Source organism: Macaca thibetana, chromosome X (genome assembly GCF_024542745.1).
Source record: "Macaca thibetana thibetana isolate TM-01 chromosome X, ASM2454274v1, whole genome shotgun sequence".
NCBI classification, from domain to species: Eukaryota; Metazoa; Chordata; class Mammalia; order Primates; family Cercopithecidae; genus Macaca; species Macaca thibetana.
In genome coordinates this window covers 66,646,333-66,670,204 of record NC_065598.1, presented here as the reverse complement: position 1 = coordinate 66,670,204, position 23,872 = coordinate 66,646,333, and the positions used below count along the sequence as shown (strand labels likewise).

Here is a 23,872-nt window from a genome sequence, read left to right as displayed (position 1 = left end):
TTCTATCCACCCCAGGATGCTCTCCATGTGCCCCATTCCAGCCACAACCCACTTCCTCCTCCCAAAGTAACCATCATCTTGACATTCAGAGTCATCTTTTCCTTGCATTTCTATGGTTTTCTTACCTAATTGTACTTCCCTAATGACTATGGTTTAGTCTTCCCCATTTTAAATATTGATTTGTCCTTGAAGTTTTCTCTCTCTTTTTTATTTTATTGTATTTTGTTTTATTTTTTTGAGGCAGGATCTCACTCTGTCACCCAGGCTGGAGTTTAGTGGTGCAAACACAGCTCACTGCAGCCTCAATCTCTGAGGCTTAAGTGATCCTCCAGCCTCAGCCTCCTGAGTAGTTGGGACTACAGGTATGCACTATCATGCCTGGCTAATTTTTTATTTTTTGTAGAGATGGGGTGTCACCATGCTGCCCAGGCTGGTCTTGAACTCCTGAGCTCAAGAAATCCTACCACCTCAGCCTCCCAAAGTGCTGGGATTACCAGCATGAGCCACCACACCTGGCCATTTTTACTTTTTATTTTGGAATAGTTTTAGATTTATGAGAGAGTTGCAAAGATAGTATAGAGAGTTCTCTACACCCTTCATGTAGCTTCCCCTTTATGTTAACATCTTATTAACAATGGCATATTTATCACAACTAAGAAACCAATATTGGTGCATTTATATTTACTAAACACCAAGTTTTATTTGTACTGTATCAGTTTTTTCCACAAATGTCCATTTTCTGTCCCAGGATCCCATTGGAATCTCACATTGCATTTAATCATCATCTCTCCTTTGTCTCCTCCAATCTGTGGCAGTGTCTCTGTTTTTATTTTATTTTATTTTATTTTTTAACCACATACTCAGATTGGGTTAGTTTCTCGGTGTTTCCTCGACTTCCATGACTTTGGTGCTTTTGAAGAGTTTAAGTCGGTTCCCCCTCCATCCCTTTCCTTTCCTTATGCTTTAGCTGTTGAAGAGCTCACAGGATTTGACCTGTAGAATTTCCCACAGTTTGGATTTTGCTTATCTCATACTTACGGTGCTTCAGCATGTTCCTCTGTATTTCTTGCAGATTGATAGCTGGATTCAAAGACTATAGTGATTCAGATTTGATCCCTTTGTCAAGATCTTATTTTTCTTTTAATATAGAACAATCTCCCTTCCTCCCCTCCTTTTTTTCCATTGCCACTGACTTAGTGAAGACTGTTTTTCTCTGGAGTAAGCCAGTCTTCCAAGCTTCCATGAGCAGGGGTGGGGTGTGGAGCGTGATTCCTAGGTGAGTCTCAAATACAGGCCAAAGTGGGAGGGGGGAAGCAAAGCCCTCACTTCTCTCTTTGACTCTTGTAACTTTATGCCCATTAAAGCAAATGTGGTTGTGTGTGTATGTGGTTTGGTTTTGTTTTTTGCTTTTTCCACCTGAAGATTGCATGCCTCTAAAGAGATTGGGACCATATCTTATTTGTCAGTTTATCTGCTCTTAATGCCTGAAAGCCCTAGGGCCTTGGTGTTAAGAGAAGGATCAGTAAGTGAGGATCTTAGTTTGGGGTCTATGGTTGGATGATTTCTCACATGTAATGAGATCACTAGAGTCCTATGGGGGCATATGTCCTGGGGACTTGAGTGGGGGATGAGAGGCCATACAGAAACAGAAGACAAGGAACACATTACAAAAGGGGAGAAGAAAGAATGAGAGAAAGGAAGGAAGGCAGGTGCTCACCTTTGATGCACTTTGGCAAAAGAAAAAGTTCTGCCTACTTTGCCCTCCCACTCCAGGTCTTCCTGTTTACTGGAAACCAGCCTGGCCCTAGAGCAAATGTTAGCACTCAGGTCTCACGGCACCACTGCCCTACTGATGTGTTGACATCCCGTGGTTGAGGATGGAGACTCGCCCCTGACAATATGAAGGAGATTAGCACTCTGTCTTTCCGGAATAGAATATCCTGGGCCTACACCAACTCCCTCTCCATGCTCTCTCATCCTTGTAAATTGTCTTCTCCAGGAAGCAAGCCTCCTGGGTTAACTTTTAATAATGTGTGAATTCTCAGTTTTTCTCCTGTATTTCCTCCTGCCTCCCCTAGAAAAAAAAGGAAGTAAATTGTTGAGAAGACACTTGAGCTAAGAGAGTTGATCTGTATATATATTTTTCTTTTTAGCACTAGATCCCAACCATCGCCTAAGTATTTTAACGTTTACAATGCCGTGGCTCTCCACATGATAATATGTAACAAACTAAAGCCACTGTGTATATTACATAATGACAGTATTTATATGCATTTGAAAGAAAAGTGTGCTGCAAGCATATTATTTATTCATTCTAATCAAGGCTTGGGTCAGGTAGAGGTTTCTGGAATCCTTGTATAATTAAGTTACTCTTCCACTCCTCAGAGGTTTGCACCTCCAGGTTGGAAACAATGGCTTGCTTGCTTTTTTCCCAAAATGGAAATTTATTTCCTTTTATTTCTGATTATGAAAATAATCCATGTAAATCATAAAATTTTCAGAGCCCTCAGAAAAGTATAAAGGGAACAAAAGTAATTCATAATCTCACTATCCAGAAATGACCACTGTTAACTGTTAACATCCTGGTATCTATCTTTCTTGACTTTTTGTCTATATAAGTATAAGCATAGGTATAGCGTCACTGTTAAGAGTTCGGGTTCTTGAGTCCAACATATCTAAGTCTGTATCTCAGCTCTGCCACTTAAGTGAACTATGGCAGATGATTTAATTTCTTAGTGCCTCCGTTTCCTCATAAGTAAAACAATAATTATAATACCCACATCACAGGGTTGTCATGTAGTTAGAATAATTCATGTGAAGCACTTTGATCAGCACCTTGCTCATATATATGATCATATTAAAAACTCGATACATGTTAGTTATTATATATATATTAACCAAAATGGGATTATATTCTATGTCCCATTTTGTAACCTGCTTTTTCACCCAAAAGTATATCGTGGACATTTTTCATGTCAATCTTCTTCTATAACATCGTACATAGCATTTCATTGTAAGGGTATGCTGTAATTCATTTAACCAGTCTCTTATTATGGAGGAAGCACTTATTTTTAGACCTGTCTCTTCCGCACTCTGGTCAGATCTTTAGCTCTTTTAATGGTAGGTGAAAGGTCACTGATCAGAAACCCTCCCATACTTGGAGCCTTCTCAGTGGCACTGCTATGTCCTCTCCCCCAGCACTTTCTAGGAGTTAGTGTGGTACAGAAAGTGAAATGCATTTTTTTTTTTTTTTTTTGAGACAGAGTCTCACTCTTATTGCCCAGGCTGGAGTGCAATAGCATGATCCTGGCTCACTGCAACCTCTGCCTCCCAGGTTCAAGCGATTCTCCTGACTCAGCCTCCTGAGTAGCTGGGATCATGGGTGTGTGCCACCACACCCGGCTAATTTTTGTATTTTTAGTAGAGATGGGTTTTCACCATGTTGACCAGGTTGGTCTCGAACTCCTGACCTCAACAGATCCACCAGCCTTGACCTCCCAAAGTGCTGGGATTATAGGTGTGAGCCACCGTGCCCGGCCTGTGAAATGCATTCTAAAGCTTCCATCAACCTGGGTATGTTCCAGGCATCAGGCAGCCAGGTCAGCAGAATCAGCCTCTCTCTCCAAGGAGATGACCATGTCTGAACAAAGGGCTTGATTTTCTTCTCCAAACAACTCAGGAGGCAAGCGCTGTGGTCTGAATGTGTCCCCCAAAGTTCATGTGTTAGAAACTTAATTCCAAATACAATGCTGTTAAGAGGTGGACCTTTAAGGGATAATTAATGTCATTATCACAGGAAGGGGCTAGTTATCATGGGAGTGGGTTCATTATCACAAGAGGGAATTCGTTATAAAAGCGAGTTTGGTGCTTTCTCGCTCTCGCTCTTCCTCTTCTGCCTCCTACCATGGGATGACGCAGTAAGAAGACCCTCACTAGACGCAGGCCCCTTAAGTTTGAACTTCTCAGACCCCAGAACTAGAAGAAATAAATTTATTTTCTTTGTAAATTACCCAGTCTGTAGTATTCTGTTACGGCAACACAAGATTGTCTAAGATAGCGCGTTTCATGAAGGCCCCCAGTATCCTATTAGACCTGGCAGGGCTGTTGTTTGGATTCACCTCAGTTAAACTGAGGAAATGTTTAAATGCAAGCTAAGTCCAGGGCTGAGGTGACGCCTGGAAAAATGGGATTTGTAAGTCCCATCACTGAGGTCAGCCTGTACCCAGGATAAACTAGGTAAGAAATCTGTGTTTCATCAGTGTCTTGGTTTCTAGGCTTTTCTATTGTTTTGTTTTCCTTTTGAGAAACATTCAGTCAGCTCACCTGAACTAATGATTAGTGTTTTACAACTTCCTAGGCCAGAGTGTCTGGGGCATCCAGGGATTTTCTTGGTATCTGGGTGGTCCTGGCCACCTTGCCTGAATTACATATTTTTTTAAAAAGTAATAGCTAAAAGAAAACCTGGGAATGTGGAGAACTGGTTGTTAGTAAGGACATGATCCTTTCCTTTTGTTTTTGTTTTCTTAATATGACATCAAGAAATTGTAGTAATAATAATCCTTGACTGATGACATACTTTCATTGTTTTATGAATGTCCTTCTTTTCTATCTATCCTATATGTCCTTCTTTTCTATCTATGTATCCATGTATCTGTGTATCTGTCTGTCTATCTATCTATCTATCTATCTATCTACCTACCTACCTACCTACCTACCTACCTACCTATCTATCTTTATTGATTCAGGTTTTTCCAGTTGGAATTTCTCTCTGGAGCACTACACATGTAAAGTACTGTCTTGCCCCTGGATCACAACTTAGCAGCTAGTTATCTGGCCTTGGCCTTCTCTTTCTACTCTGAGAGCTGAAGGCATCTTCTTGATGCTACAGCTTTGGTAATAGAATTCTTCTTTCCCTTATCTTCAGTCCTTGGCCTGTAAGCATTCATCAGAGCAGATTCAAACTCTCAAGTGATTTCTGTCACAATAGGATGTGGGCAGCAAATAGCTAAAATAGGTCACAGAGGATGAAGAGGTGTCAACATTCTCCTAAGCCAATGTTTGGTCATATGAGGATCCAGGTATCAAGACGCAACTTGATGTTCTAAGATCTGGAAGGTCAGCAAGTGGGGAGGTCAAGGCAAAAATAAGCCAAGAGGGAAGGCCATTCCAAAAGGTGGCAAAGCCAGTGGAAACCACCCAGGCCTAGTCCTAGGTCAAAGGTTAGTGGATATCGAAAGGGCAAGTGATCTTGGTCTCTCTGTCTGGGTGATTAGAACAATCAGACAGGAGACTTGCCATTTTCGCACCTGCTTTGACATGCTGGGCCAGGCTGTCATGCAGTGTCACTGGCTAACCTCAGCTTATACCCAAGTTACCCTACCTGCCTCTGGCTTTCTTCCTTTTCCTTTTAAACATGTTTTGGTGCAAAACAATTGGATGAATTCATGCTGTAGGGTGTGTGTGTGTGTTTGTAAATAGCCAAGGTAGGGGCAGCAAAGATCAAGGATTTATTTAATGCAGTGTGATAGCTGCAGGAGCAAACAATTGGCTGAATTCGTGCTGTAGGGTGTGTGTGTGTGTGTGTGTGTGTGTGTGTGTGTGTGTGTAAGTAGCCAAGGTAGGGGCAGCAAAGATTGAGGATTTATTTAATGCAGTGTGATAGCTGCAGGAGTGAAAACCATGGTGTGCAAAGAAAGAATCTGTCACATCACAGAATGTGCCTAGGCAAATGCTATCTGGGAAGCTGCTTCCATTTCTCCAGCATGACTGAACTGTGAGGGACTGAGAACCCGTCAGTCTGAAGGGCAATGGTTTATTGGCTGCAAACTCTCCGGGGCTTATGCACCCACCAGGGACTCTTTCTCATTCATTCTCAAGTCCAGGAATGGCTGCCTGCTCCCACTGGGTAACAGTCATTCATCTCATACGTTATACCCTTCATAAGTAGGTAACCCCATTGGCCCCTTAATGTTTCTGGAAGATCTTAGTTTCCCACTCTTTTTACCTTTGGTGTCAGAGATACTACAGGAGACATAAAGAATCATAAAACTGGGCCAGGCGTGGGGGCTTGTGCCTGTAATCCTAGCACTTTGGGAGGCCGAGGCAGGTGGATCACTTGAGGTCAGGAGTTCAAGACCAGGCCTGGCCAATATGGTGAAACCCCATCTCTACTAAAAATACAAAAAATTAGCTGGACATGGTGGTGGGCACCTGTAATCCCAGCTACTTGGGAGGCCGAGGCAGGAGAATCACTTGAACCTGGAGATGGAGGTTGCAGTGAGCTGAGATCGCGCCATTGCACTCCAGCCTGGGTAACAAGAGAGAAATGCCATCTGAAAAAAAAAAGGGGGAATCATAAAATTTTTCATCTTACCTTCTGGGAGAAGTAGCTGGTGTGGCTTGACGTTTCCAAGGCCTCATCTTTATCTTCTAAGAGATGGCATACTTGCCAAAGTTACTGTAGCTGCTGGGGCTGTGGGTGGAGAGGGATGCCCTTCACTGCAGGGTAGTGGGGAATTTCAACTTTTATTGTCCTTAACCTGTTCTCAAAACTAAACTAAACTTAGTGTATGGTTTATTCAGCCTCTGGGAATGAGAAAAACATCTTTTATGCCCCAGAGCTGTGACCTGTTTACAGAGAGGAGGCAGGGAGACCTAGAAGGAGTCGAGACCCACAAGCTGAGCCAGAGGTTGCAAACTCAAGTGTCTGTAGGGATCGGAGATACAGAGATGAGGGAACCAGGCAGAGAGTTGTAATAGGGAATGGTGGGGACTTGGTTGACCCAGAGAGGGCGTGTTCCTTCTAAAGGCCTTCAAATTTAGTTTCTCCAACTTTTCTTAGAAAAAGCTTCAAACATACAGGAAGGTTGAAAGAATAGTATAATAAACAACTGTATATCATCTACCTCTCAAATTCAACAATATTGTGCATATTTATTTCATCTCTCTGTACATATATGCATATGTACATGTGTACATGCATATATGTATGTATGTGTGTCTTGTTTTTCTGAACCATTTCAAATTTAAAAACAACCATAACTGTGCTGTCCACATAAAACACAACTACAAACAGATTTAGCCCAAGGGCTGCTAATTTGTTACCACTGGGGAAGGGCTGGTATGAGGTGCATAGACCAAGTGTTGGGTGCCAAGAGGAAGTCCTGGTAGTGCAATCAGTAGCCGAGAGATCTGGCGTGCAACAAGGGGTGGATTAGCAGAAACAGGCATGGCCTTCTAGCTCCTTCCCTATCTTCTTGTTTCTGAAAAGAATATGTAATGCTTTTCAGATCTACTAGGGATTTTTTATCTTTTCCTTTTTGTGTTAATTATGAAATATATCATGCATATAAAAGAGTTGAAAGAATAATATGCAAATATATGTGCGTCTGCCCTCTGACTTAAGAAATAGATGCTGCCAGTAGTTTCTAAGGCCCCTGTGTGCCTCTCCCTGTTCTCGTTCCCCTGTACCCTCCCCTACCATGAGTAACTGATGTGTTTGTCTATCATTCCCTTGATTCTATTTACAGTTCCATCGCATATGTATGTCTTCCTAAACAATAAAACATTTAGGTTTGTCTGCTTTTGGCATAGAAACATTATACACACACACACACACACACACACACACACACACACACACAGTATTCTTCTGTTACTTGATTGTTTTCACTCAACACTATGATTTTGATACTCATCTTTGTTTACATAAGCAGCTCTGTTTTTTGTATTCCATTGTATGAATATGGATGTACCACAGTTCATTCATCCATGTTCTTATTGATGGACATTTATATTGTTTTTTCCTATTATGTACATTGCTTCTAGAACATTCTATTTTATGTCTTCTGGTGCTCATGTGCAAAAGTTTCTCTAGGATCTATAACTAAGAGTGGAACTGCTGGGTCATATGGTCTGTGTGTATTCACTTGTACTAGAGCCTACTAGATTGTGTTTTCCAAAGTGATTGTATCAATATATGCCTTTGCCAGAGTGTGAGAGTTCACATTGCTCCATATCCTCTGTGACACTTGGCTTTAACTAACTTTAAAATTGTTGCCCATCAGTTTAGTGTGAGATGCTACCTTGCTGTGGTTTTCATGTGCATTTCCTTAATTACTAACGAGTTTGGGTGTGTCAGTTCATATGTTTATGAGCAATATTTCTTCCAGAAAATTCTTGTTTATGTTTTTATTGATTTTTCTATTGGTTGTTTTTCTCTTATTGATTTTCAGGAGCTCTTGATATGTTCCATATATTAATCCTTTGTCAGTTAGGTGCTGGAACTGTTGACATACCAATGTGCGGTGAGGTATAGAAGACATAGCCTCCAGAGCCAGACCATGTGGATTCAAATCCCAGCTCCATTTTTTACTAACTGTGAGATCTCACACAATTTAACCTCTCTGTGCCTCAGCTTCCTTAACCTCTTTGAGCTTCTTTGTTCTCATCTGTGGAGTACCTAATTCATATGTTATAATGATGATTAATTGAATTAATATGTGTAAAGTACTTAGAATGGTGTCTGTTTCATAGTAATCAAGACATAGTTTAAAAAAAAAAAACTTTTATTTTAGGTTCCGAAGTACATGTGCAGGTTTGTTTTATAGGTAAACTCATGTTACAGGGGTTCGTTGTACAGATTATTTCATCACCCAGGTACTAAGCCTAGCACCCATTCATTATTTTCTCTGATCCTCTCCCTCCTCCCTTCCTCCACCCACAAGTAGGCCCCAGTGTCTGTTTGTGTCCATGCGTTCTCATCATATGGCTCCCACCTATAAGTGAGAACAAAGGCATAGTTTTAAATAAAATGCTCCTCTGAGAGTGGACATTTTTAAAAAAATTTATAAAGTACCTTTTATTTTGTTACAATGTTTTCTCTTTTAAATTTCTAACAAAGTAATAAATTCAAGTAATAAAAAATAAAATAGTATGGAGGGTTTATGACGAAAAAGAACAGTTCTCTAACCCTCTCTCCACTTCCTAAGGGTAAACAATTTTAACTCATTTTGGTTTTAATTCTGGAGATTATCTCCCTAAGTCTAAACAATATGCTTTGATCTGTTCACTGATGTATCTGAAGGGCTGTTGACAACACTTGGCACATAGTAGGTGCTCAATAATATTTGCTGAATGAATTCTCCTTTTCCTAGTTGGTAGATTGTCTTTTCACTTATTTATTTATTTATTTATTTATTTGAGAGAGAGTCTCACTCTCTCACCCAGGCCCAGGCTAGAGTGCAGTGGTGCGATTTTAGCTCACTGCAACCTCCACCTCCTGGGTGGAATTCTTGTGCCTCAAGGAATTCTTGTGCCTCAGCCTACCAAGTAGCTGGGACTACAGGTGCATGCCACAATGCCCAGCTAATTTTTGTGTTTTTTGTAGAGATGGAGTTTCACCATGTTGGCCAGGCTGGTCTCAAATTCCTGAACTCTAGCAATTCGCCCACCTCAGCCTCCAAAAGTGTTGGGATTAAAGGCGTGAGCTACTTTGCCCAGCCCTTTTCCCGTTTTTAGAGATTTTTTTTCAAGTTCTTAATTTTAATGTGGTTGAATTTATCAATCCTTTCTCTTGAGGTTTATACTTTTTGCGTGTTGTTTAATCAATTCTTCCCCATCTGAGGTTTTAAAGATAGTTTCCTATGAATGTTATTCCTGAATTTAAAGTCTATTTTTCTTAAAAATTTATTCATAACTTTAGGGAAAAGAAAGGGCTGCAAAAATAGCGGGTTTCGATAGTTACAGAAAAGAGTCTCCACAAATATTGACCCGAGTGATTCTCAGTCTGTAAATGGAGCTGGGCTAAGCCTGTTGGCTCCTCTTCAAGCTCCTTCCTTGATGTTTTTAGTCTCAGGACCAAGTCTTCTATCTTAGCCCTCCTCTGCCAACCACTGCTACCTCACATTTTCTCTAGCTAAGATTCCTTGAAGAAAAGTACGAGTAGGGCCGGGCGCGGTGGCTCAAGCCTGTAATCCCAGCACTTTGGGAGGCCGAGACGGGTGGATCACGAGGTCAGGAGATCGAGACCATCCTGGCTAACACGGTGAAACCCCGTCTCTACTAAGAAAATACAAAAAACTAGCCGGGCGAGGTGGCGGGCGCCTGTAGTCCCAGCTACTGGGGAGGCTGAGGCCGGGAGAATGGCGTGAACCCGGGAGGCGGAGCTTGCAGTGAGCTGAGATCCGGCCACTGCACTCCAGCCTGGGCTACAGAGCGAGACTCCGTCTCAAAAAAAAAAAAAAAAAAAAAAAAAAAAAAAAGAAAAGTACGAGTAAAAAGGCTTAAACGAAATCTATTTTATATCTATCTCATTCATTTGTTCAACAAATATTTATCGCGTGTTATGTTTCATGCAGTGTTTAAGTGCTGGGGTTACAGAAGTGAAGTAGACAAAGTCTCTGTCCTCATGATGCTTACATTCTAGGGAGAGAAGACAACAGCAAACATATATAATATAATATAATATAATATAATATAATATAATATAATACAATACAATATAATACCAAGCTGTGCTACATTCTGCAAAATAAAATAAATCAGAGTAAGGGCGCTGGTTAATGGGTTGCAATTTTAGATAGGTTAGCAAAGGAAGGCCTGTGGCTCTAGGGGAAAAGTCACTGCAGACAGACAGAATAGCAGGTACAAAGTCCTTGAGGCAGGAGCATGCTTAACTTGTTCAAGGGGCAGCAAGTGGGCCAGCGTGGCGAGCAACAAGTAGAGAAAGGAGTAGGAAGTGGGGTCAGAGAGGTAGTGGTAGGGTTAGCCATGGCAAGTCTTTGAGGACATAAGTTATCTTGAGTCATCAAGGACTGCCTATTGGGTAGTAGCAAGGACTAGGGCCGGATTTCTATTCTGGTCTCTTGGTCCCTGGTTTCTCTTCCCTTCACTACCCATTTAATCTTTTGAAATTTCCTTTTGCACTTGTCACTTTCAGGTACTATTGCTTAGGAGATAAAGGCTAAATTTCACAGCCTCTGAAAGCTCTCCCATGTTGTTCCCTCTACCTGGAATACCCACACAGCTCTTCTTTGCCCAAGGTTGCATGACCAACCCAGTCAAGACAAGAAGCCAGTTTTCTTGACTCTCAGTTGTAACAATAAGAACATATTAGAACTAGAATGATTTCTGTTAGTTGGGATGTAGGTTCAGTGCATGTGACAGAGATCCAAAATAAAATATGGCTTAAATAAGTTAAAGATCTATCTCTTTCTTCCTCTCAGTCATCACAAGGTATGTGCGTTACTGTGGCAGTTCTGCTCAGTGAAGTTGTTAGGGGCCCGGGCCCCTCCATCCCCGGGGTGTTGGCCTTACTTGCATTATCCATGCCGGTTCATCACCAGGTCTCCCTAGACCATTGTGATAGCCTCTTAATGTCCTCCCTGCTTTGGCGTTTGCCCTTTTAAATTCTATTTTCTACAAGACAGCTAGAGGAAGGCTTCTAAACTGTAGGCCAGATTTTGCCATTCCCTGCTCAAAACCCTTCCAATGATGAGGACAATCTTTAGACACTGATGTGGAGTGACTTTCAGAATATGTTTTAGTGAAAAAAGCAAGATACAGAGCAGCATATATAGTAATACTACCTTTTGGGCTGGATGGGGGGAATAAATATATATATATTTTATATATCATATTATATACATTATTATCTATTACATATAATAGATATAATATATATCTATTATATATAATAGATCTAGAAATGCTTTTTGTTGCAAAAAGTACTCTAGAAGGAAAACAAACCCCAGATTAACAAAAATGGTTATCTGTAGAGAGAGGGAAGGGACAGGTTAGAGGGGGTGGAGATGGAAGTGGAATGTCTCTGAATATACTGTATCATATCAGCTAATAAGTGTGCAGGGAGTGATAGAAATAGAAAAACATTATTGTACAACCTCTGATGAAATAATAGTGTCAGTCAATGATGATCATTGGCTGCTAAAACCACGAGGTGAAAGGTTGATGTGGAATGTCACAATGAAAAGATCACGCTGTCACCACCTGCATTTCTGATCAATCTTAGAGTCACTAAAAGTGGGGCAACCCAATGTGAAGGACCTACCTATACTTATTCTTACCTCTAAAGTTAATCCCGAATCTAAACAAGCCTTGGACTAACTTTCAGTTTACAAGAAATGGAATAAAGGAACAAATTAAAAGATACCACAGGGAAGCAAACAGAAATCCAGAATCCAGGACTTTTTTTTTTTTTTTTTTTTTTTTTTTGAGACGGAGTCTCGCTCTGTCGCCCAGGCTGGAGTGCAGTGGCCAGATCTCAGCTCACTGCAAGCTCCGCCTCCCGGGTTCCCGCCATTCTCCTGCCTCAGCCTCCGGAGTAGCTGGGACCACAGGCGCCGCCACCTCGCCCGGCTAATTTTTTGTGTTTTTAGTAGAGACGGGGTTTCGCCGTGTTAGCCAGGATGGTCTCGATCTCCTGACCTTGTGATCCGCCCGTCTCGGCCTCCCAAAGTGCTGGGATTACAGGCTTGAGCCACCGCGCCCGGCCGAATCCAGGACTTTTTACAGGACGGTAATCTAGTTTCTTTAAGAAGTCAGTGGATCCGGGCTTGGAGACATGTACCTGTAGTACCAGCTACTCGGAAGGCTGCAGGAAGATTGCTTGAGCCCAGGAGCTCTGGGCTGGAGTGTGCTATGCCAATGGGGTAACTGCACTAAGTTTGGCACACGTTTGGCATTGATATGGTGACCTCCTGGGAGCAGGGAACCACCAGATTGCTTAAGGAGGGGTGAACCGAGCCAGGTTGGAAATGGAGCAGGTCAAAACTCCAGTGCTGATCAGTAGTGGGATCGTGCCTATTAATAACCACTGCACTACATCCTGGGCAACACAGTGAGACCCCTTTTCTTAAAAATAAGTCAGTTGTATGAAAAAAGTGAGGGACAGGAGATGAAGGACTGCTTTAGATGAAAGTAATTTATGGGACATCATAAACCAACTGGAAACAATTTTTAAGGCAATGAGGGAAATTTGACTATGGACTGAGCATTAGATGATACCAAAGAATTAATTTTGTTAGTTGTGATAATGGCTTTATTTTTATGTAAGAAAGTATTCATATTTTTCAGATGTGACATATGTAAGGGTGAAATTTGCTTTAAAATACTTCAGCAAAAATGGAAAAATTGAGATAGATGAAGAAAGTGGCATTATCTTGATAATTGTTGAATCTAGGTGATGAATTTATGGAGGTTCATCATACTATTCTCTCTACTTTCGTATCTGTTTAGAAACTTCCATAGTAAAACATTTTAACTCCTCCAACAATTCCTCTTCTCACTTAGAAAAAATATCCAAAGTCAACACCTTGATCCTTGAGGTCCTACTTGATCTAGTCCCTATCACCTCTCTCACCTCATCTTCCATTCTCCCCCTGTTCATTTCACCCCGGCCAGTTACCAGGCCATCTTGCTGTTCCCTAAACATGCCAAGTAGATTCCTTCTCAGTGTTTTTGTCCTTACTGGTCCCTTTGCTTGGACTGTTCTTCCCCCAGTGGCAGCTGGTTGCCTCACTTCATTCAGATCTCTATCCAAATAACAAATTTCCAGGAAGGGTCTCTGTCAGCACCCCAGCTAAAGTCGGACTCCCGCTGAGCCCTTGATTTTTCTTCATGGTACTTGTCACTACCTAATGGTGTGGCTTGCTTACTTGATTGATTGTCTGCTTCCCTAAACTAGAATACAAACTTTCTGAGGGCAGAGTCTTTGTTTTATTCAGTGCTGCAATCCCAGCATCTGTTAGGTTGGTGCAAAAGTAATTCTGTTTTCTTTTTTTTTTTTGAGACAGAGTCTTGCTCTATCACCCAGGCTGGCATGCAGTGGTGCGATCTTGGCTCACTGCAACATCCACCTCCCTGGTTCAAGCGATTCTTCTGCCTCAGCCTCCCGAGTAGCTGGGACTACAGGCACGCGCCACCATGTCTGGCTAATTTTTGTATTTTTAGTAAAGACAGGGTTTCACCATATTGGCCAGGCTGGTCTCGAACTCCTGACCTTGTGATCTGCCCGCCTCAGCCTCCCAAAGTGCTGGTACAGGCGTGAGCCACCGCGTCCGGCCTTAGTGCAAAAGTAATTCTATTAGGTTGCACCAACCTAATAGAACAGTTCTTGCCACATAATAGGAACTCCATAAGCATTTGTTAAAATAACCAAAGAACAGGGTAGTGATGACTTGAAAGCACTGAGTGATTTGTCAGGTTGACACATTTGCTGAACTGCTAATCCTCTACGAACACCATGTGCTATAATGACCTGTATATGTCATATGGTGTGAGAGACCTCGGAGATAAGAGTGAGGCATCTCCCAGACTCTGCTTGTCTTCAGGGAGGACTTGTTTGCACAGATGCTTTTGGGCTGTGTTACCTGGCTCACCGCCAGGCAGTTGGTTTGTAAAGGGGGTGGAGCCCTCCTCCAGCTATCAGCATGACTGCTCTGTTTTCTGACTCACCAGTTCCCTGTCCAAGGCCATCCCTAAGCTCTGTTTTCTTCCAGTTACTGGCGAAAACAGGAAAACTGGTTGTTGAGAAAAAGTGCCACCAGGTCTTGGGAGCCAGCATGTGGGCTCTGAATGTTTTTAGTTCTTCCTCAGACATCATGCCTTGAGACTGTGGTGGTTTATGCTGTGGAGGCCTGAAAAGAGTGGGTTCCCTGTGACAGTCTTGGACCTGGTAGCAGCAGTGAGTCTGAAGGTCTGTTTCCTTCCCTCAACAAGGAACCGTTCCCCTATCGACTTTACATCCAACCTCTCTCCCTTGTCCCTCTTGATACTTTCTTGTTATGTGGCGACAGGATAGAAGTGAGCTTGGGCCTGTGGCACCTGAGGGGTGCCTGAGCAGAGGCCCCATTCAATTCTTTTCAGCTCCACGAATGCTAAGGGACCTTGACCACCGATTTTGCTGCACACGAAGATAATAGTGTTGTGCCATTGGGTTGGAGTCTTGCTTCTGCCTAGAAAGCACCAGGGCCAAGGAAAAACCTTTGTAGGCTCTGAGGAGGGCCCCACTGTTTTCTCTTAAGGGAACAGACACAAAAGAACTGCAAGCAGAGGGACTCTAAATCCTGAGCCCATCTTCTGGGAGTCCCTTCAGTTTTTTCTATTATTTTTATGGTTTAATGATTTAAATGAAACTCTTTAATTACAATACACTTAGGTATACGGCATGACATTTTAGTTCTTTTCTCCAAATAATAGCTTACTTTCCCTGTAGCAGCACTTATCGAACAATCCACCTCTTCCTTGTTTATTTGTGAGGCTTCCTTTATCCTATATTCAGTGTGTGTGTGTGTGCGTGTGTGTGTGTCTGTGTGTGTGTGTACACACAGACATATATATATATATGTTATTTCGACTTTATTCTTTCAGATGAATTTTAGAATAAATTTCTTACATTTCAGACAAAACCCTGTTAGTATTTTATGTACATTAAACATTCAATATAATCTGGAAATAATAGCTTCACAACATTGAATTGTCTCATCCAGGAACATGGTAAATCTCTCCGTTTATTCCCACATTCCTTTACTATCTCATTAATGTTTGTAGCTCTTTCTCCCATTGTGTTTTCTAATCTGGTTGTTTTTGGTATATAGGAAAAGTTTATTTTTGTGTATATTGTTTTGTATTTAGCTGAACTCTCTTATCAATTCTAACAATTTCCCAGCTTCATCTCTTGAGTTTTTAAAGTAAACAACCATATTGTTTGCGAATAACTTATAGCTTAGTGGTTCCTGGGCCAAGTTCAGACATTAGGCTATCATAAGGTAAACTCAAATTCTATTGGCACAATATAATAATACATTGTAATTTGTTCCTGAAGACTCATCTCACACTGTAAAAATACCAAAATTGATCATGAAAATAAATGAAAAGAAAATCCAAATATATTATTTTAAAAACTCTTGTTACCTATGTAAAACCAAACACTCAATAGAAATGTTATATCATAAATGCTTCTTTTGGATTGACTAGCCTAAAAAAAGAGAAATGCTTCCTTTGGAGGATTATTTTTTCTCAGGGAGTGGACTATCTCAGATGCCTTAAAATAGACATCCATTGTGAACATATGAAAAACTAAATTTGTACACTTTAAAAGAATGAATTATATAGTGTATTAGTCTGTTCTCATACTGCTAATAAAGACATACCTGAGACTGGGTAGTTTATAAAGGAAAAGGGTTTAATTAACTCACAGTTCAGCATGACTTGGGAAGCCTCAGGGAACTTACAATCATGGTGGAAGAGGAAGCAAACACATCCTTCTTGACATGGCAGCAGGAAGGAGAAGAATGAGTGAAGAGGGGAAAAGCCCCCTTATAAAATCATCAGATCTCATGAGAACTCACTCACTATCACAAGAACAGCATGAGGGTAACCACCCCCATGATTAAATTACCTCTCGGCCAGGCACAGTGGCTCATGCCTGTAATCCTAGCACTTTGGGAGGCCTAGGCAGATGGATCGCCTGAGGTCAGGAGTTCAAGGCCAGTCTGGCCAACCTGGTGAAACCCTGTCTCTACTAAAAATACAAAAATTAGCCGGGCATGGTGGCAGGTGCTTGTAATCCCAGCTACTCAGGAGGCTGAGGCAGGAGAATGGTTTGAGCCCAGGAGGTGGAGGTTGCAGTAAGCCAAGATTGCATAAGACTGCACTCCAGCCTGGGAGACGGAGCAGGACTCTGTCTCAAAAAAAAAAAAAAAAAAAAAGAAAAAAACCTCTCACCAGGTCCCTTCCATGACACATGGGGATTATGGGAACTATAATTCAAGATGAGATTTGGGTAAGAACACAGTCAAACCATCATTCTGCCCCGGCCCCTCCCAAATCTCATGTCCTCACATTTCAAAACACAATCATGCCCTTCCAACAGTTCCCCAAATTCTTTTTTTTTTTTTTTGAGACAGAGTCTCACTCTGTCATCCAGGCTGGAGTACAATGGTGTGATTTTGGCTTACTGCAACCTCTATCTCCTGAGTTCAAGTGATTCTCGTGCCTCTAGCCTCCTGAGTAGCTGGGATTACAGGCACCCACTACCACAACTGGCTAATTTTTGTATTTTTAGTAGACATGGATTTTACCATGTTGGCCAGGCTGGTCTCGAACTCCTGACCTCAGATGATCCAGCTGCCTTGGCCTCCCAAAGTGCTGACTTTACAGGGGTGAGCCACTGCACCTGGCCATTCCAAAGTCTTAACTCATTCCAGCATTAACTCAAAAGTCTAAGTCCGGCCGGGCGCGGTGGCTCAAGCCTGTAATCCCAGCACTTTGGGAGGCCGAGACGGGTGGATCACAAGGTCAGGAGATCGAGACCATCCTGGCTAACACAGCGAAACCCTGTCTCTACTAAAAACACAAAAAATTAGCCGGGCGAGGTGGCGGCGCCTGTGGTCCCAGCTACTCGGGAGGCTGAGGCAGGAGAATGGCGGGCACCCGGGAGGCGGAGCTTGCAGTGAGCTGAGATCTGGCCACTGCACTCCAGCCTGGGCGACAGAGCGAGACTCCGTCTCAAAAAAAAAAAAAAAGTCTAAGTCCAAAGTCCCATCTGAGACAAGGCAAGTCTCTTCTGCCTATGAGCCTGTAAAATCAAAAACAAGTTAGTTACTGCCTAGATACAATGGGGGTACAGGTATTGGGCAAATACACCTGTGCCAAATGGGAGAAATTGGACAAAACAAAGGGGCCACCGACTCCATGCAAGTACTAAATCCAATTAGGCAGTTATTAAACCTTAAAGTTCCAAAATGATCTCTTTTGATGCCATGTCTCACATCCAGGTCACACTGACTTGGGAGGTGGGCTCCCATGGTCTTGGGCAGCCCTGCCCCTGTGGATTTGCAGGGTACAACTCCTCTCCTGGCTTCTTTCACAGGCTGGCATTGAATGTCTGTGGCTTTTCCAGGTGCATGGTGCAAGCTGTGGATGGACCATTCTGTGGTCTGGAGGATGGTGGCCCTCTTCTCACAGCTCCACTAGGCAGTGCTCCAGTGGGGACTCTGTGTTGGGGCTTCAACCCCACATTTCTCTTCTGCACTGCCCTAGCTGAGGCTCCCCATGAGGGCTCTGTCCCTTCAGCAAACTTCTGCCTGGACATATAGGCATTTCCATACATCCTCTGCAATCTAGGTGGAGGTTCCCAAACCTTGATTCTTGACTTCTGTGCACCCACAGGCCCAACACCACGTGGAAGCTGCCAAAGCTTGGAGCTTGCACACTCTGAAGCACAGCCCCAGCTGTACCCTGGCCCCTTTTAGCCATAACTGGAGCAGCTGGGACACCAGGCACCAAGTTCTTAGACTGCACACAGCAGGTGGGGCCTGAGCCCAGACCACTTAACCTTCTTTTCCTCCTAGGCCTCCAGGCCTGTGATGGGAGGGGCTGCCGCTAAGGTTTCTGACATGCCTTGGAGACATTTTCCCCATTGTCTTGGTGATTAATATTTGGCTCCCTGTTACTTATGCAAATTTCTGCAGCCGGCTTGAGTTTCTCCTCAGAAAATTTTTTTTTCTTTTCAGTCACATTGTCAGGCTGCAAATTTTTCAAACCTTTATGCTCTGTTTCCTTTTGAACACTTTGCCACTTAGAAATTTCTTCTGCCAGATACCCCAAATCATCTCTCTCAAGTTCAAAGTTCCTCAGATCTCTGGGGCAGACACAAAATGCCACCAGTCTCTTTGCTAAAGCATAGCAAGAATCACCTTTACTACAGTTCCCAACAAGTTCCTCATTTCCATCTGAGACTACCTTAACCTGGACTTCATTGTTTGTATCACTATCAGCATTTTGGTCAAAGCCGTTCAATAAGTGTCTAGGAAGTTCCAAATTTCCCCATATCTTCCTGTCTTCTGAGCTCTCTAAGTCTCTAGGAAGTTCCAAACTTTTCCACCTTTTCCTGTCTTCTTCTAAGACCTCCAAACTGTTCCAACTTCTGGCTGTTACCCAGTTCCAAAATCACTTCCACATTTTTGAGTATCTTTACAGCTGCACCCCACTCTCTGTGGAGCCAATTTGCTGTATTAGTTCATTCTCATGCTGCTAATAAAGACATACCTGAGACTGGGTAATTTATAAAGGAGAGGTTTAATTGACTCACAGTTCAGCATGGCTGGGAGGCCTCAGGAAACTTACGATCATGGCAGAAGGGGAAGCAAATACATCCTTCTTCACATGGTGGCAGGAGAAAGAAGTGCCCAACAAAAAGGGGAAGAAGTCCCTTATAAAACCATCAGATCTCGTGAGAACTCACTCACTGTTGCAAGAACAGCATGAGGGTAATTGCCTCCATGATTAAATTACCTCCCACTGGGTCTCTCCCACAACACGTGGGGGTTATGGTAACTACAATTCAAGATGAGATTTGGGTGGGAACGCAGCCAAACCATATCATATGGTCTGTATATTAAATCTCAAGTAAAATAAAAAAGAAAGAAATACAAGTCCTCGAAGTTTGGAATGAAGATGTCATATTTTTCTACTAAATATTCCTCAAGTAAACACAGGAATTCTTTATTACTCTCAGGGCCCTCCAGGTGTATTTTATAATAGGGTCATCTCTCTGGAAAGTTTTTGTTGTCAATGAGGTGTGTAATGACACGTGGTAAATACTTCGAACAAGGTAATTTCTATAGCAACTGTTACAATGATCCCTTGCTCTCCTATTTCAATCACATTTTATGGCTGAATTCTTTTGAGAATCTAGCAATTCAGCCATCTCTGCTTTATAGTCAGGCCTTGATTTGTATTTCTCAGTAGTGTGGATTTGTGACAGCATTAGATTATAAAAGAAAGTCTTGTTCCATTGATATTAGACACTTGTTTGCAAATAGTAGCTTTCCTTTTCAAGATTTCAGTTAACTTTGCCAGAAACTTCAATGCTTTTGTGCTGGAACCTGCAGATACCCTTTGTCCCAATTCTGGGACTGGTTACAGCAACCAGTTCTCTTTCTGTAGTTGTTACACCGGAAATACGTTTTGCTCAGAATGAAATGTCTTTCTTTGATATCTCACTCTGCCTACTTTTATATGTTCTTAAGAGAGACAATATTTTTGCCAAAATTGTGCCTGGCTCATTATGGGTTCATGGAGTCAAAATTCAAAATATTGTATTTTGATTTTAAATCACAGCTCTTCTTGATATTTTATTGATTTGACGTTTCTTTTCTTATATATCGGGAAGGGTGTAAGTTTTAGATACTTGTAATAGCCAAACAACTGGAAACAATCCAGATGTCTTTCGATGAGTGAGTGGTTAAACAAACTCTGGCGTGTGCAGAACATAGAGTACTGCCCAGCCAACATAAAGGAATGAACTATGGATACATTGTAACTTAGCTCTTTAAGGGCATTACGCTTAGTGGTAAAAGACAATCTCAAAATATTACATACGGTGATTCCATTTGTATAATCCTTGAAATGACAAAGCTGTAGAGATGGAAAGTAGATCAGTGATTGCCAGGGACAGGGACAAAGGTGTGGGTGTGTGGTTATACAGGGGTAATATGAGGAAGTTCCTCTGTGGTAATAAAACAGTTCTATATCATGATGGTCATGGGAGTTACATGAATCTATTTATGGGATCAAATTGCATAGACACACATGCGCACACACACAAACACACATATGTGAGTGTAAAAACAGTAAAAACTGAATAAGTTTTAACAGTATTGTACCAGTGTCAATTTACTGTTTTGACATTGTACTACAGTTACATATGATGTCACCATTGTGGAAAGCTGGATAAAGGGCTCAAGGGAGATTTGCAACTACCTGTAAATCTACAATCATTTCAAAATAGAAAGCATTTAAATTTTTTATTGTGAATTTTTTACTTTAAAATAGCTCACAGTTTTTTCCCTTAAATTAAAAGGCTAAGTTTTCTTAAACATTGCTCTTTCACTGAGATAGAATTCACATACCATAAAATTCACCATTTTAAAGTGTCCAATTTAGTGGTTTTAGCATATTTGCAAGGTTGTGCAACCACCACCATTATCTAATTCCAGAACATTTCATTACCCCTAAAAGAAACCCCTACCCATTAGATGTCATTCTCCTTTCCTTTCTTCCTTCACAATTTCTCTTTCTCTTTCTCTTCTCTCTTTCTATCTCTGTATTTGCTCATTCTGGACATTTCATAGCACACAATATATGACCTTTTGAGTCTGGCTTCTTTCACTTACCATAATGTTTTCAAGGTTCATCTGTTTTGTAGCATGTATCATCACTGCATTCCTTTTTACTGCCAAATAATATTCCATTGTATGGATAGACACCAATACATTTATCCGTTCATCAGCTTGTAGACCTTCGGATTGCTTGCACTGTTTTGCTATTAGGAATAATTCTGCTGTGATCATCTATGTAGAAGTTTTTGTGTGACCATATGTTTTAAATTTGAAGGGTATATAACTAAAAGTAGAACTGCTGGGTCATATGGTAACTCTACACTTAACTCTTTGAGAACTGTCAAACTGTTTTCCAAAGTGGCTTCACCATTTTACGATCAGCAATGCCGAAGAATTCCAGTTTCTCCATATCCTAACTAATACTTGTTATTGTCTATCTTGTTTTATTATAGTCATCCTAGTGAGTGTAAAATGGTGTCATAGTGGTTTTGATTTGCATTTCCCTAATGATTAATGATTTTGAGCACTTTTTCTTTTTCTGTTTTATTAGAGACAGGGTCTCACCCTGTCACCCAGGCTGGAATGCAGTGATGTGACGATTGTAGCTCACTGCAGCCTTGAGCTCCTGGGCTCAAGCAGTCCTCCCACCTCAGTCTCCCGGTAGCTGGGAATACAGGCATGCATCACCACACCCGGCTAATTTTTAAATTTTTTGTAGAGATAGGGTCTCACTATGTTGCCCAGGCTGGTCTCAAATTCCTGGGCTCGAGCCATCCTCCCTCCTGGGCATCCCAAAGTGCTGGGATTACAGGTGTTAGCCATTGCACCCGACCCTTACTTTTTCATTTGTATAGCTTCTTTGGAGAAATGTCTATTTAAATCTTTTCCTTATTTTAAAAATTGAATTGTCTTTCAGTTGTTGAGTTGTAAGAATTATTTATCTATTCTGGCTCCTAGACTCTTATGAGATACGTGATTTGTAGATATTTTCTCCCATTCTGTGGGTTGTCTTTTCACTTTCTTAATGGTGTCCTTTGAAGCACAAAAGTGTTTAATTATAACGAAGTCCAACTTATCTATTTTTTATTTTGTTGTTTGTGCTTTTGATGTCATATCTAAGAAGTCATTGCCTAATCCAAGATTATGAAGCTTTACACCTATGTTTTCTTCCATGAGTTTAATAGTTTTAACTTTCACTTTAGGTCTTTGATCCGTTTGAGTTAATTTTTGTATACGATATGAGGTAAGGTCCAACTTTATTTTTCTGCATGTGGATGTCCAGTTTTCTCAGCATTGTTTGTTGAAGACCATTCTTTCCCACATTGAATTGTCTTGGCACCCTAGGTGAAAATCAATTGGCCCTCTGTATTCTCATTTCCTTTCTATTGACATAGAAAGATTTTTTAAATTAATCAATTATTTTCCCTGGGGCCTAATATAGGACCATTGTGAGTAGAATCAGTGCCTTTTTTGCCCACAGTTATGAACTAATTTTGGTGGAGTGCCGGGGGGCCTCATTTAGGAAAATGAAGCTGAAAAATGGGTCTCCAGAAAATGAGGAATGGGGACATGCAGTGGTACATTGGAGAGAACTTTGGCTTGAATGCTAGTTCTATCCAAAGTTGTGTGGCTTTGGGCAAGTTACTAACCCTCTAGGAGCTTTAGCTACTGTGAAATGGAAGTGATGACAATCTCAATCTCACTGGGCTTATGTTTAGTATTAAGAGACAATGGTTATGAAAGCAATGTCATGGTCCCTGGAACATAGTAGGGACTTGACATCAAGCAAACTTACAGTTGGTGCATGGTCTTGTGGCTCCCTCGCTTCTGACATAGGGTGGTTATGTGGGATCAGGAGAGGTGGGCTACCCAGCGGGTACCTGTGCCAGTTCCCATGTTTCTTTTTTTTTTTTTTTTTTTGAGACGGAGTCTCGCTCTGTCGCCCAGGCTGGAGTGCAGTGGCGTGATCTCGGCTCACTGCAAGCTCCGCCTCCCGGGTTCACGCCATTCTCCTGCCTCAGCCTCCAAGTAGCTGGGCTACAGGCGCCCACAACCGCGCCCGGCTAATTTTTTGTATTTTTAGTAGAGACGGGGTTTCACCGTGGTCTCGATCTCCTGACCTTGTGATCCGCCCGCCTCGGCCTCCCAAAGTGCTGGGATTACAGGCGTGAGCCACCGCGCCCGGCGCCAGTTCCCATGTTTCTGCTCCTGTCTCCTACACTGTGCAGCAGCTATGGTTCCACTCCCCCACCTTTTCTGTCAGGGAAAGTATGAAGGGTAAATAAAGAAGAGGAAAGTGGCTCTCCATAGAGCAACTTTCTGGTTAGAAGGAAAAATCTCAGGTTTGAGGGAAGCCCAATAGCAAACCACAGAATAATCAGGAAATAGTGGTATCCTGTTTTATATGTCTAGAACTTTATTTTCAAAGAAGAAACAATGTAACTGCATCGCCAATCTAGAACTCTATCACAACTGAGGGAATCCCGTCTGCTTTGACTAGGCAGCTACAGTGCAGGTCCAGCCCTCCCCAGTCCTCCCCTGCCCCTCTGGTTCTTTCCCCTAAGCCTGCCTCAGCCACTTGGGAGACGACTCTATTGCTAGAACTCTGATTTATTAAATAATTTCTGGTTTGGATGGTCTCCTCTCTCATCCTTACAATCTTTCCCTTTCCTGGAATTCTTTTTCTGTGGCTCTACTTGGATCCCTCATGGCTTGGGGGTAGATTAATG

General features: G+C 41.9%; 2 protein-coding genes across 4 annotated transcripts in view; one reads left to right on the top strand and one right to left on the bottom strand.

The window, feature by feature from the left end:
• The window catches only part of PJA1 (praja ring finger ubiquitin ligase 1), a 1,335,831-nt gene that overhangs the window by 25,680 nt on the left and 1,286,279 nt on the right, over positions 1-23,872 (top strand). The window contains exon 1 of one of the 2 annotated variants that reach the window (XM_050776233.1): positions 23,859-23,862. The exons of the other annotated variant lie outside the window; for it this stretch is intronic. The gene's annotated coding sequence lies outside the window, so the exon portion shown is untranslated. Of the gene's footprint in view, positions 1-23,858; positions 23,863-23,872 lie in introns of those variants that run through there. 2 annotated transcript variants of the gene reach the window in all.
• OTUD6A (OTU deubiquitinase 6A) overlaps positions 1-23,872 on the bottom strand; it is a 229,278-nt gene that overhangs the window by 70,287 nt on the left and 135,119 nt on the right. The window contains exon 2 of one of the 2 annotated variants that reach the window (XM_050776255.1): positions 23,181-23,263. The exons of the other annotated variant lie outside the window; for it this stretch is intronic. The gene's annotated coding sequence lies outside the window, so the exon portion shown is untranslated. Of the gene's footprint in view, positions 1-23,180; positions 23,264-23,872 lie in introns of those variants that run through there. 2 annotated transcript variants of the gene reach the window in all.